At 44.2% G+C, this 15590-nt stretch overlaps 1 protein-coding gene across 4 annotated transcripts in view; it reads left to right on the forward strand.

Moving 5' to 3' along the window:
- DCTN4 (dynactin subunit 4) overlaps window positions 1–15590 on the forward strand; it is a 117827-nt gene that overhangs the window by 36339 nt on the left and 65898 nt on the right. The window lies entirely within an intron of this gene.

A 15590-nucleotide genomic window follows, 5' to 3' on the forward strand; every position in this document is an offset into this window, starting at 1 on the left:
GGAGCCATTTCCTGCTCTCCCAATATGTGTGGTCTTAATTCCAGTTGATTTCGCAGTTGCCTTCAGTTCTGACTATAGCACCTCGATGCAAAGACTCTCCCACCACCGTACCCCATTCGTGTCCTTTGGAGCTTCTTAAGTTTTCAGGTCTTGAGACATCCAAAAGGCCATCATTCCTGATCTGAAAAACCTTTTGCCATTTTATGGCAGAGTACTGATGGTCCCATCGATAATTTTCTTTGAGCTGTAGCACCCTGTACTAGTACATTCATTTCCCCTCGGTTGAATTAAATACGTTATGATAACCTGAATATGCTTGATCACTTATCAGGCAGACCACATCAATTCTTCTGCAGTACAGTTTATTTTGTTTGAATGTGTGACGTTACGACGCAAACATTTACAACGCAGTTTTTACATCACAACATCCATTACAACGCATGATTTTACAACGCATACCATTACAACGCATATTACTTTTAGGGCAACAGTAGGGTAAGTGTTGATAGTGTAGGGGTAAAAATTACTATTCCCACTCCAGTGAGTGCAGCAGTTGGGTAAGTGTTGGATAGTGTAGGGTTAAAAATTACGATCCCCCATTACTTACCTTATAATGCGTTATAGTGGCATGCGTTGTAATGGCATGCGGTGTAAAGGATGTTGCGTTGTAATGACTGCGTTGTAAAGGTTTTTTCCCATTTTATTTCCCCTTAATGTTTACAGTCTAATTAATTTCACTTCAAAATCTGATAATAGTCAAAACTCTTCTGCAACCCATGACTAAGTGACTTTCCCAAGGCAAACTTTGTTTCGGAATAAGGTTTTGCACTAATGACAAAAATGTAACAAACTTAGAATTGCATTGTATTCTCTTAACAAAAGAAAACCCCTGAGTTGTCCACAAGAAGAAATGGGTGAAATAAAATCAAAGCCCCCTTCCCCTTGGAAATGCAGCCAGTTATGGTTAGCTACACCAATATAAGTTCCGCCTCCTCAGATTAAACCATTTTTAACCCCTCAATGGATTGTTCATGATTTTGTGAATGATGTAACCTATTTCATCACAGGATGTAAATGACATGACTGGTGACATTGATGTCTATGATAATAGTAAGGTGGCATGCACTGTCAATACAGTACTGTTTCTTTATTTGGAAACATGTTGAAAGTGAATGATGTTTGGTGAGCCATGAACCACCCATTTGTGTGGGGAGAGTTGAGGTGTATGTACCCAACGGCAACAACAGGAATTTCTCATGGGTTTTATGTTTCTTTTTCCCTCCCAACTCCGTTTTAACTGTATTTTTCAGGATATCTATTTTTAATTGCCCATGAAAGATATAGAAGCCATGCCAGTTAAAGTAAATATGGCCTCAAAAATTACGTCGCGCAAATGTACGAATAACGTGACATTTTATTACTATAGTGAAAAGGTCCAATTCCAGTTTATTACCACAGTATAGTGGAATTTACATTAGAAAAACAGTTTTCTGCCTAAATGAGTGCATGGTACAATGACTTTAAAAAGCAACATAATTCTACAAATAGCCGCAAGGCCTGATACACAACTTACAGCAGTAACTCAACCCATTGAGTCCCGGTTTTGGTTAAATACATGTACACACAAAAAAATAGCTAGAAACAAACTATTACATTCTGTGCCTTTGCATATATGCTATTTATCACCATTTTTGAGAGTGGAGAGAGGCATCATGACCCACTCAATGCTTCTCTGGTGAGTCATGACAACACGATATGCAGGCTGATTTGCAAATAGCTGGTCTCTGTCTGAAATAGTAAGGTGGTAGTAAACGATGTATTGGAACGTAGCCCAGAGCAATTGACAGTGTCTGTGACTTTGCAAGTATTCAACCCATTCCTTTGTGCCCTTCACACTTGTCGACTACAATAAACAGCATATTATACTGCCAATCTGGATAAAGTGTAATACTCTCCTAGTATTCACAAACACCAGCCGATATAAAAAAAAATAGCTACTAGCCTTGCCCAGTTTCCAGAGGGAGGGGTGCTGAGAGCGAGTGGAGGTTAATTGGTTTCCCCCAGCTTGCTTGCCATTTCTTCATTTTTTCAAGTTGGCCAATTGTATAGTAACACTGACAAATTTGGCGGCAATAGTATTTATACTCTCCAAACCCTTTTTTTCCCTTCTCAAATCTGAAATGTATGAAAGCATTCCGAGATTATTAGTATAACCAAGGAGAGAGACAGAAACAGAACGGCTTTTAAGCCTGAGGCTGGCCTATTGGTGTCTCATTACGCAGACCTGCAAGGCTAATGTTGGTGCTCTACCCAGCTCGGATTCTTCAGTCAGAGGCTCTGTATTTATGTGGAACTGACCAACAGAATTTGATATCCTAGGGTGAGATTCTTCACTTGCAGCGTTTTTTTTCTTTTTTTTTTTTTTTCTTCTTTTTTTCTTTTTTTTCCCCATTATATGAAAGTGAGTTTTATTTTTATGACAGTTTGAGGAGACTTCATCATACCTTTTGTCATTTGTGTAGTGTTCCGTCATGTGAGTAAAAAGTTTTGGGAGGGGTGGAGAGAACATTCTTTAACTTCTGTATCCTAAACTTTTCTGATTGTCACACTTGTCTGTGAGTTCCCTACATGTCAGAGAATGTATTAGACTTTGAAGGACCATGGAGTTAATCACTCCAGATTAAGGACATGTTCAAGGACCTCATCAGGATCTTCAGCAGGTGGTTTTCACCATCTGAAAAGCCAAGGGGAGCTTCAGCCTCCACTGCATCTCAATACGTCCTATCCAAACCCACAAGGAATGTGCAGGAGGTAAAGGGAGCACCAGTCAAGTAATTTTCACCATCTAAAAGTATCCTCAAGATTATAGATACATGAGGGAAGATAACTTAATTCTCCTAGACAATCTTTGTGGGAGATTGGTAACACTGGTAGCCTCATGTGCCTCCAACACTAATCCGGAACTGCATATTTACATGGTCTTAGATTTGGTGCAGAGAAAGACCAGGGAAGAAATTCTGTGAGCAGAGTATTTTAACATGGGTCTCAACCCAAACAGGGATAAACGCAGACTAAATTGCCTCATGGTGGGAAGCTTGTCACAGGGTCTCCAGTCTAGACTTCAGGCCAATGGGACTTATTGAGGAAGAGATGATCCGTAGATGAGGAGTTCACTTTTTTTCTTACAGCCACAGATCCTTCTCTAAAATTGACCAGATATGTAGGGCAGGCTCCATGTTAACTCAAACAGCTAAAATTGAGACAGACTTAATAACTTTATCAGACCACGCACTCATGATATGGGATTTCATATGGCGGGAATCCTACAGAAAGAGGAGGCTTTGGAAATGTAACTCATCCAAACTTAAAAGGTAGGCTCCATGAGAAAAAAGGTAGGCTCCATGAGAAAAAGATGAAAGACCAAATAATGGAACACTTCTCTAATTATACACACTCTGACTCGCAGCGAGCTATCATTTAGGACAAATTCAAGGCGGTAATCATTGGCAAAGCCATTCCAATTAAAACTTATCAAAAACTCATTTGGTCCCTCACGAATTAAAAACTAGAGTCTGATATTAGAACTAAAGAACAGCAGTATAAGGAAAGTAAAATCCTCACTCTTCTTCAAGAGAAATATGAAACTGAGAAGCCAACTAGATTTACATCCGATGGAGAGATCAGAGAAAGCTCTTCTATGGCTCGAAAAAGCCAATAAGGGTGATCAGCTTTTAGTGACGAGTGTGAGATGCACTAAAGACAACACCGGAATCCACAGTGTGGGGCAATAGGATGCGTTTTGACTGGGGTGGAAAATGAAAAAAGGAAACCTTACTAGAATTTCATCAGAAGCTTTACAAAAGCCTGGTTTGTAAACTGGCAAGTGGGCCTAAAGATCAACATAAAGAAATCATAAGTCATGTCGCTCAGCATCCCAAACCCTTCATCAATCAAGGTGGATGGAGATGACCTAGCCTTTACTGGAAAGGTCACCTACCTAGTCAGTACTATCCGACATGATGGAGGGGCAGGCAGAGACCTCAAGAGCAGACTGAAAGTGAGAAATGCTTTAGGATTATGAACAATGTGTGGAGGTCGTCTCACTACAGCACCAACATCAAGCTGAGGCTTTATCCAGAGGTGCATTCTGTCCACATTCTTCTATGGATCAGTATGCTGACGCATCATGAAAAGCAACAAAACCAAACTCCTCCTTCCACACCAGTAATCTAAGAAAAATGTTGTTTATTATTTTGGCCACAAGCCATCTCCAACCAGGAGCTGCTCACAAGATGCAAGTACGAGTTCATTGACACCATCATTATGAGGAGAGGATGAGTAGGACACATCGTCCGAAGAGAACATGACTCCATCATAAGAACAGCTCTCCACTGAACCACAGAAGGCAAATTAAAGCGAGGCAGGCCAAAGAACACTGGGAGGCGAACTGTGAAAAATGAAGACACTGAACTACAGCTGGAGCACCATACAGCAACTTGCCCATGGCCGAAAAAAGTGGAGGTCCTTCATTGCTGTCCTGCAGGCCAGCAGTGATAACTGTCCGTAAGTGAACTTCAAAAGCCAATACCCACCATGCCAGGTAATAACGGACTTTCTAATGCCCATACACCTGCCCACCCTTCCACGGAACACAAATTAGGAATTGGAATGGGAAATCAAATGGAAAGTGATAGAGAGGGTAATTTAAAAACCTACTTCACATGCACACCGACCCCTGATGGCCCGATTAATGTGTTCTGTAAACTCTTTGCCTCACTTTTGATTCCCCAGCCGGCCAAGGTGTTAAGTACCTTATGATATCCAGGGTGTGTAAAGGAAACTGAGTGAAGCTGAAATAACTTTAATGCACAAGACAGGCAAAGCTAAAGAACAATACACTGCAGACCGCAAGTCAGATTTTATCAGGCCAAGCTATATTTAGGATTTACTCGCCCGTTCTGGTGAGTTGACAAAGAACAGGTGTTCTGTACAGTCTGAAAGTGAAGGAGCAATAAAGATGCCTTTAAATCTTGTTTCTTTTCTTGTCATATTTTCTCTATGTTCAGAGACAGATGTCCTAAGTCAGTTTATACTTACTTTGCCTTCTCTGACTGCAGAGTTCCAGGATTTTGAAAAGTGAACTGTCTGACCTGCTGTATGAAGTGTGAAATGAAAGAATGTAGGGTATCAGATTTTTCCTAACACACATTTAAGTAGCTAATAAGTCAACCGTACAAACAGTTCAAAATATATTTCACTAGTTGAGAAAGCTGATTTCTTTTTTTTTTTTGATGAAAAGATATTTTATAGGATGAAAAACAAATCAGAACACTGTGCAAATGATGATTGTTTTCTGAAATCCAATTTTCACAGATTATTGTTAACACGTTATATAGTTTTATCAGTAAAGCTGCAAGGTAGTGGGAAGGTTTTAGGCCATTTCTTGGAAATGTACGGTCGGTAAAGGACCGTGCGCTACAACATCATGCCGTAGTAACATATCTCTTAAAAGTGAGTGTTTAAACATGAACTGAGAAACACTCCTGTCTCCGCCCTGATGGCAATGCTATGATTATACTGAGAGGCAAGTCGGAGATCATGTGGGCTAGATACTTATTAGTAATCACAAAAAGGAGGGACAGGGGCTTGGTAGGTCCAGCATATAGTATATATGGCAAGAACAGAGGTATGCAGTTCCGAATGGAGAGGAAATGGGAAGTGGAGGGTTGTAGTTGGGGAGATGGGGGACTGGAATAGGGGGCAGTGGATGGTTGGGTGTTCCAGGTGTAGAAGGAAACTGTAGGTGGAGTAGCTCCAATTAGGAGTAAGGGCCCTCGCACACCCCAAACGACGGCATGCCTTATCATACGGCAGCTCCTCCTTGGGCCGGCGATTCAATGCCTAATGGACCCCACAGGGGGGCTCTTTGCCGGAGGTCTTCTCTGATTGCCAACGTGAAGCTAGAGTGTGATGGGGGGGGGTGTATGTGTAGGTATTAGAGATGGGAAGCAAAAAGTGAGTTAAATAGCTAGAGGATTCCCCAAAATATTTTTATTCACTGGGATTCTATGCTACAGATCAAAACAACCGACTGTAAAAGTTGTGACTGGCGAGGAAAATTATACTTGCTGCAGCTCAGTGATGTGTGTGGGGTGGAGATGGTCGACATGTTTCATGCCCAAAATAGTCCAGTCTGGTCTATGGCATTTCTTCAGGACCTGGGGATCCTCATCTACTCTAATGGGGGCGGCCAGTGTATGTGGATTAAAAGATCAAGTCCCCTGTAATCAGGACTCGTGTCGTCCTGTGTAAAGGTGAAAGTGTGGACAAAAGTGCAGTAATACCTTCTGGAGTACACCTGGAGGGAGGAAAACAACTAAGAAAATATAACATGGGTAAATGGTCATAGTTACACATGGTACATGGAGGTACGTAGCCCAAGGAGGGGCGTAGTCACAAGACAGTTTAAAAACCAGTTAAAAAGCATGAGTGCAACTCCAAACACAGTGGTGGAACTTCGAGGACATGCAGACACACTAAATAATTGATTATGTGTTGTGTGTGGCAACGCCATGAAACATTATTGTACCCAGGAGTGTGGGATCGTCCTGCGGGGGCGGGTGGAGGAATCCCGACGCATGAGTGTCCCCAGCATGTGTCCCTATCATACTGGAGATGGACTCACCTAGATGGGGATGTATTAAAAGCCCCAGCTGTGATGTCCGAGATACTCGCCAATTGGCCAATGAAGGATCATGAGAGTCAAAAAACACAACAAGAGTCAATGCGCAAGGGAGAGCTTATCACAGGTATTAGGGTTCTGGCAACGGGGAGTAGCTACAGGGCTTGGGTAGTAGTGAAGGGTAGGTTGTACATAGCATGAGGCGCCTCATATCGACTCTAGTGAGGGTTGACAACTAGAGGTTGAGTCCGTGTTGTGTGGTCGAGCGGTACTGGGAAGCACGTATTGGATGTCAATGCACATGCACCCCGTGGTAGATGGGTACCGAGCGTGATTTGTTCAAGGCGGCTGGCACCACGAATCCCATCAAGCAGGAGTCGGCAGCCTGTCGGGATGTCCACGTGGTGTGGACAAGCGGCGGAGTGGAAGGTAATGAGCAGGACGGGCTAGAAGCGGAGGCACTGCGTGGCTTTTGCATTTGGGCGGAGCCCATGCGGGCAAATGTGCAAATAAACTGGCAGGGAGGGTGAAGGGTGTATTGTGCCACGGGGCCCGGACAGCCTCAATGAGGAGATCGCCATGGGTAATGGTGAGTTTGCATGGGGGTATTGCAGCGTAAGCGTGCAGGGACCCGTGTACGGGAATGTAATGGAGAGATCGGGAGACAGCCATCTTGTCAGTAGAAAGGGGAGGGCAAGCGAAACAGTCAGTACTTACTCAGTATGAGGTGCTCCACAGCACGGGACCTATTCAGGTCTGGACATCAGTGTATGTGATGGGGCGGTTATATCCGTGTTGGTGCCCTTTGAAGTAGGAGGACAAGAGCGTGCCAGCGTGCATCACCTTCCCGTTTCCTCTCCCTTAGGAACTGCATACCTCTGTTCTTGCTAGATTCTTATAACACATGGAGCAAGCGATTAGTCTATTTATTCAAACGAGTTTTGTTTTGTACAGCAGAAATGCTGAACTGAAATATTTGCCAATGATCACACGATTTGAGACCAGTTTATAGGTCAAGTACATTACAGGTAGGTTGCGTAGATTATTGAAGTTATTCGACCTGAAGGTCTAGTAATATTTTAATGAATTTTCAAGGCCTGCACTGTATACAGACCAAATCTTGTAATCTACAAAAGTTCTGATGTACCGATTAAAAAGAAGCATGCTGTCTTCAATTGATCCTGACCAGTCTGGTTTCATAAATAATCACTAGACGTTTGCTAATATACATAGGGTCCTTCTGCACCTGATTGTTAAAGGTGTTTCATACTGATACTGGCGATGAACGTGGAAAAACCATATATCGCAGCGTGTTACTTACCCCAACAGTTGCTGGACCAGGAAGGAGTCAGACTGTTAATACTAAAAATATATGGGTCAGCTATAAGTCCCAGAAAACTAGAATACTTATCAATGGAGTGGGGGTGGATTGTATCGGGCTCTCCAGTGGGACCAGACAAGGTTGTCCTTTATTCCTATATTTTCTTATTGCACTTTTTGAACCCCTAGCTCAGTTGATTAGTCTCTTATGGTACTGGGAATGATTTTTGGAGGCTCACAATAAAAGGTGCGTTACTTCGTAGATAATGTTCTGCTATCTATTGTGGACCCCTTGAGTTCCATGCAAGAGGTTCTACCCCTTTTACAACACTACAGACTGGTCTTGGTTCAAGAATAACCACTAAATCCAAAGTCCTAGGGAAAATAGTAGGAAAACAAGTTCAGGCTAAGATAGGAGCAATGTCTCTGTTCAGATGGGTGAAAAAAGGCATTAACTATCAGGTGTGCAGATCACTCCAGCGCTGCAAAAATTAGTGTCCTTGAATGCGTTTTGTAAGATTTCAGTGGATCTAGCCACAACTGCTAGAAATGCTGACTGGTAAGTCTGTGCCCCGATATGAGGAGTCATTAGTGGTTGTTCTCGGGTCTGCATTTTTTCAGAGCAGCCAGACCAAGTGCTGCCCAGGCTTGCAATGATGAGCAAAAGGTAGGGCCTTGCATGACAACTTGCATTCCTTCAAGATAAAATATTTATTTAGATAGATTTATTTTTTTTAGGTGAAATTGCTGCCTAAGGATCTTACTTTATATTCCATTCCATCGAGAAAAGATTATCAGTTCTTACCTTCCTCTTCTCCGTACTGGTCATAGTTAGATTCTAGCAAAAAGAACACTTGATAGACAGAATGCAGAACAATATCATACATTCGCCCAGTACAGAGATCTGGGCTAAATCCATCATTTTTTGTCCCCATGCCTTTCCAGTTTAAACCCAGTCGTAAACAAATCAGTCTTGACCCTGCGCCCATTGGGAACAGTCCAGCCCGAACTGCCAGGCCAGGTCTTACTGTGCCACTGGTTTCAAGCTATCCTGGCTGATGAGGGGTGAAACCCCGAAACCGGTCCTAGTATGCTTGTTTCCGGTCCAGGGAGGACCTGGCTTGGCAGTTCGGGCTGGACTGTTCACACTAGGCACAGGGTCAAGACTGATTTACATATGGCCAGGTCTGGCATGGTGAGCAAAAGAATGATGAATTTAACCCAGATCTCTTGACTGGGGGTGAATGTTTTGATTTGCTCTGCATTCCATCCATCAATTGTGTGTCTTGTGGTTAGATTCTAGTCCTCATGCTAGATCCTGGTAGTCCTGTCTTCTTGAGTAGAAAACAAGGCAGCTGTTCAGGCTAAGACAAGTTTTAGTACTCCAGAACTATTTTGCTGCCTACTCTGGGGACTACCTTTTATATAGGAAATCTGAGAGAGTGATCCCTTTTGTAACCCCATGTCGCCCCCTTTTCCGTTGCTGAATTTTAGGTCTGGCCTGGCGTTGCAGTGCAAAGCGCTGCTCGCTGGGTGAGAGATTTTGTAAAAGACAGATTTGAGAAGGGGGCTTCAAGCCCCGCCCCTCATTTCCATTGGCTATCGTCACCGTTTATGCTAAATGGTGGCCTGCCATTGGAAATGGGGTTTTGTAGCCGCTGCCCTTTCGCCTTTTCGTCCAGCCGATCCAGCCAGGGCCGTCTGCTTTGCTGCTGTCGCAAAGCAATTTCTTATCCTTATGGGGGCAATCTGTTTTCACTCAGCCCCGTGTTTATTTTTGTATCGCGCTTTCAGTGAAAGTGCGATGCAAATATAAACAAGCGGCTGAGTGAAAACATATGGCGAGTGCTTGTCCTGTCACGTCACCTAGTTTCACACAAGCCACAGCAGTATTTGTATTTCAGTAAAAAGCGCCCTTAAAACTCCCGAGGTGGTGGGTATTTCGGAGATTAGGACTGACACTGACAAATCGGATACGATAAAGGTATTTAATTGACTGAGGAAGCGCAGTGGCGACTGTATAAGGAATCCAATAGCCTGCCAGTGTCGTTGGGAGCAGCATACAATGGGGATCCTGCAGGACAGGCCAAGTTCAGTAAAGGAGCGGTGGCAATTACTCCCGCACACAGGATTGGATGCGTGAAAGCTTCCTTGTCTGTTCCAGCAACCCCTGGCGCTCCTGTAGACTTTCACCTATTACATTGCGCAGCACCGCACTCCTGTGAACTTTCACTTATTATGTTGCGCACCACCGCAGTGAGTTTTTTTTCTAGGGTCAGTTTAAGTGAATGTCGGGATGTAAGGGACTTAGTGGAATCTGTGTTTGAAAATCTTTCTGAACACTTACAAGACAGTGGAATCAGTGAGTTAACATTATAATGCATACGCGTCTCCATATAACATTAGCAAGCGTTTCACAGGGCGTTATCATTAAATAATTGGCCACCTTCCAAGTTATGTCTTACCTTTTGATTTCCCAGGGAAGCGGAGTTCCAAAAAGTAGCTTTAGAATCATTTGGTACTCACTCTGGAAGCCACCTGACTCGTCAGCTTAGCACAAAAGCTTTGTGTTCCTATTTACTAGATGTACTACATTGTCCGAGGCACTTACATATAACTCAAGTTAGTGATATTTGTTTTATTGACCTGTGAAGAATGAGAGGCTGAGTTCCACTCAGGCCTCCTAAGTGCATGTTGTGGGAGACAGAATGGCTGAGCATCGTTCACAACTTCCCGCACCCTGCACAGGTCTTGTCCAGCCTTAGATCCTCCCCGGCTCCCTTCCTCACCTCCCGTCCTTGCGTGGATCCTGTCATGCGTCGCTAGACGTAATGGCGTTTTAATAACTTCTTTCTAGGTGCTCGCGTATTGACCACAAGCTGTTTTTGTACTCCTTATTAATTCCTTCATGGCTGTTAAAATAATTAAACATGCAAGCTTTCTTCCTCCATCCATCAAGTCGTATCTGCATTCTCCCTTGAACACGTTGGAGATGCTATCTTTTAATGAGCTTGGGAAAGTCACTCCGAGTCGAACACACCTGTCCGTGCATCCCAGAAAGCATTGGTCACTGGTGTGCCAGCCCAGAAATGCCAACACGCACTGAGCAGCGCCAGTTGAAAATGTCATTTCCATTAGATTTTGGGATTCACGCTCAACCTTCTATTTTGCAGAAGAGTTTTATGTATGCGGAGGTTAGCACAAGGAGCCAATTGTACGAAAAATAACTATTTTACTATGAAAACGACCTTTAATATGCAAATGAATTGACATTTCCCACTTGCAGGTAGCAGTGATGCTTAGCAGGACAGAGTTAAGTTGCAAACTGACTGCTTTTTTTATATTCCAAGGCAGGCGAGATAGCTCAGTGAGCTGAGCAACTAATTGGAGAGGTGGTCGACTAAGATATTCATCTTTCCTAGGTCGACAGCGTTGAGATTGCTAATCTTAACATCATTACTATGTCTCACTTCAGTGGTGTTCGCTCTTGCCTCTTCCTTGTTGAAATTCATGGCTATCGTGTGACCTGTGATAAAATTACAGCCTGTGCCAGGTACTAGCTGGTAAATCTATATTTTACACAAGTAGTCACGTGGAATTCTGTTCAGAAGAGCTGAGACGTCAGAAGTTATTCCCGATCATTTGACAGTCTGATGTGCAGTGTGCTAATTGCTTGTGTGTGTGCACGCGCTAGAGATGGAGGTTTTGTGTGATGTGTGCGGCTTGATAGTCCAGGACTCCCATAATAAGCATTCATCCACAACTGTATTCATGCGCCGCCTTTTTCATGTATAACAACATCTGTCACCTTGAAGCAGCATTCCGCAAAGGAGCACGTTCTGTGATAAATCTGTGCTTGAAGGCACTGGGCAGAGCTAATGAATACTAAGTCCCCTTAAAGAGACAGTTTCATGCTACATGTATTTTGTACCACGAGAGCGTCCCACCAGATCCAACCTCACTGACACATTAGAAGAAAAAAGAAATTTGGTCCCTGGGTAAAAAATCCCGGTTTAAGATGACAGTCTGGTTGTCGCGGTCTAGGCCATCCACACCTTCAGTTCATCTTACCTGCTTGAAGTGGAAATGGTATGCCTAGACATGGGACCCATGTTAGGTGCTATGGGACTATGTCAGGTTAGGTGCAAGCTGTACTCAGCTTGCACCTAACCGATGACTCCCCTTGAGGCAAAAACTGCTCCGGAGTGGTTTACCTTCCACAGTAGAGCGAAACTGATGATGTAGCTCCTGTGTGGGTGTGAAAAGAAGGTAAAACCAGCATTGGCATAGCCAATAGGTCTCACCTTTGGGACCTTATAAGTGTTTAGCCTTGCAACAGTTGATGTTGTTGAACCAAGGATAGAGTGCTGCATAACTAAAAACTTATAAGTTCCCAAAAGCGAGACCTATTGGCTATGCCAATGCTCTGTAACCCCCCCCACACACACTTTTTTTAATTATTAGCTTTAATAAGCGCAGCGCTGTCTTCATAGACACCGCGCTATGCAATGCAATACGTGTTGCTTTTGGTATTGTAAATAACAATTCTTTAAATTTTTTTAAAGGCATTGCCATTTACAATGTCAATAGCTCAAAATGTCATTGCGAGACCTATTGCATTGCAAATGCTTGTTTTTTTAATACAAGTTGGTGCTTGGAGGTAACATGGAAGATTTGTGTTGATGGTGGATGCCTTACACCTTTCTGTGGGTGGTCCAGTATCTTTCCTAATACCATCTCATTGGTATTCTCTCTGTGAGGTCTGCCTGCCTAACCTCCTAGTACAAGACACTTATGTCTCTGGTGTAGCGAAGTTTGGTGTGGGTAATGACTCTGCGAGGGAGAGAGGGCTGCTCCCTGACCACCTTTCTTGTGCTGCTGCCCACCCTCGTGGAATCCAGCTTTATTCTCAACATCCAGACAGCAGAGATGCCAGAGGACTAAAGGAACTCCTGTGGCAGCACTGCAAACCGCAATTTGTCCATGAGAATGACTGCTCGTAAATGAGTATAGCTGGATGTTGTGTGGGCTGGTGCACAACAAGCTGCTGTGGGCAAAGACACTAGGAAAATGTGTGCCCCACCGCACATCTGAATTCCTCTGATGCAGTGTTTTTAAACCAAACTGCATAAATATTTAGTTCTCGGCTAGCGTTGCTGCGCTCTTGCGCAGCTCACTCAGCGAGATTTAGTGATACTGACTACTTTTGGAAAAGGTCTTTAAGCCCCGCCCCTCTTTTCCATTGGCCGGCGTCACTGTTTATGCTAAACGGTGGCCAGCCTTTGGAAAAGAGCTTTCTATGTTGCCACCCTTTGGCTTTTTGGGACGGCCTACTTGGACTCCCTCGCCTGCTTTCCGCCCGACGTAAACGTTTTCTTATCTTTATGGGGCCATGTGTTTGAAACACATGGCCCCATAAAGACCAGCTCTGGCGCGATCCTCTTTCGCTTTCTGGACCGCGCTTGTGCCGATGAGGATGTTTGCAGAACCGCATGCTTTTAATACAGCGCATGGCTGCCCAACCAGGGATTCTCAGCGCTCATAAACGACCACAGGCAAGTCTGTTATAGAAAATGACATACTAATGAAGTGAACGCCTAATACAGAGAAACTGTCAACAGCAACGTTTGACTCTTGCCATATCACTAAACAGAACCAGGCCACAGAGCAACGGACCCCTCTCTCCCAACCCCTGACACTTACCTCTGATTTAGGGTCATAACCCATTGTCACCAGGACACAACTTTGTCTGCCCTGGTCTTTCTTACTGCTTAATATTATTTTCAGGTGTAATCGTGCATGTGACTCAACTGAAACGAGACTACGTCCCACAGAATACACCGATTTGTTAATTGAAAACACGGCACTGGCCCGGTGACGTGGATCCTGTTCTCGTGTGCAGCCATCACACATACGCCAGTCGCTGCTAGGGCTGTGCATCTCAGAAGCATGCACAGCCTGTGCTCTTGTGTCAGCAGCTGCTCTGGGCCTGCAGCATTCCCCTTCGGCAGCGGGTAAACAGAGCAGGCGGGGAAGGAATCACTCTACAGGGGACAATTAGACACACAGTGACACATTGCGTTGTTACTGGAGGGACGCGAAGGAGGACCAGCTGGTTTGCCTGCACCTGCTGCTCTCCAGGACCAAAGTTCAGCTGGCAGGAGAGCCGCTCCTGCGGCTGAGAGATCGCGCCGCGAGCAGGGGAGGCATGCCAGCTCCCGGACCTCACACACCGGGGCTGGCTGCCGGGCATGGCGCGTGCACGGATTTCGGTGGAGGAAATGAAGAGCTTCCATTGGTTGTCAGAGGTCTGCGCGTGTCTGGACGCTGATGTGCGCCGTAGTAATTAACTTTGTTTTTTAAGTGCCAGCCGTAAACGGTTTACTAGGGGTCGCCCTATACGCCAAATCGAAATACGTAAATAAGCACAACATTAAATGGTCTCCTGGCAGTTGAGGGCAGATCGCCTAGATAGTTTGAAATTTATAGACCTGCTGTAAGGGGCATTATCCGTGGTGCTTCCTTAAGCTGCATCCCATGTTTCGGGATCTCTCGTGCTGCTCGAGGCTGTTGTACGTTAATTTGATGGGGTCCTTCTCCTAGAGCTCAAGGTCTCGTTTTGTCAGATGTGAGCAGCTTATCAAGTTGTGTGTTTTTTAATTCTAGCTCTTGTCCTGCATTCATAATGGGAAACACAACACTACAATGACCACAAGGCAAAGAAAAAAGCCACGGCTGGACCTGGTGGTGATCGTAACTTAAAATCTTAGTGGCCCCTCACCATAATTCAGTGGTGTAACGAAACTTGAGGCGGCCCCCCTGCAAAGTACATGGAGGGGGGACTCCTATTCTCCAGACCCAGTCAGCTCTCTGGCCAGGGGCCCGTGCACAGTGATGAAGGGGGCCCCCCACTCCGCGAGCCATTTTTACGCCACTAAGTCCTACCAGCATCTCATTTTCTACATAGGGACTCCAGTCAGCATTCTAATTATATTCACCATTCCTTTGTCTATTTAACTACAATTTTCTTTCCTCTAACACACTTCTGAATTCACTCTAATTTTGAAGCTATCATCCTCTTTAAATCTGTCTTCATTCTCAAAAATGCTTGACTATGACCACCCACCACGAAGTCATTCCCCATCCTCCATTTATTTCAACGGGATCAGCCTCCAAAACTTTCTTTTGATGATGTTGGGTTTATATAACAGGTAGTCGGTTTTCCTCTCTATCTACATCTTCATCTGAAGAGCACCCTCTTGTCCTCCCAAATCCTAGCCTGTTTCCTGGAGATTCAGAAGAATGACTGGTTCTTCTTCTGCTGCAATAACCAATAATGACGATATTTGCTAGCACATGTGTACACGTTACCTGTAATACCACATTTTTATCATAAAATGTTCCAAAAACCCTCCAAACCGAATTCATTTTTTTTTTATTTCTAGCACTCGGTGCTAAGTAAGTTAACGTTTGTTTACTGACCATCAAAGTATGCCCTCTGCCTGTTTGCTCCTGAGGCAGTACTCAGTCATCACAATCTTCTGACAGACAGCAGAAGCCACACATTAGGGGCAAGTCTTGTTTGTTG

The sequence above is a fragment of the Triturus cristatus genome, chromosome 7 (assembly GCF_964204655.1).
Source record: "Triturus cristatus chromosome 7, aTriCri1.1, whole genome shotgun sequence".
Lineage (NCBI taxonomy): Eukaryota > Metazoa > Chordata > Amphibia > Caudata > Salamandridae > Triturus > Triturus cristatus.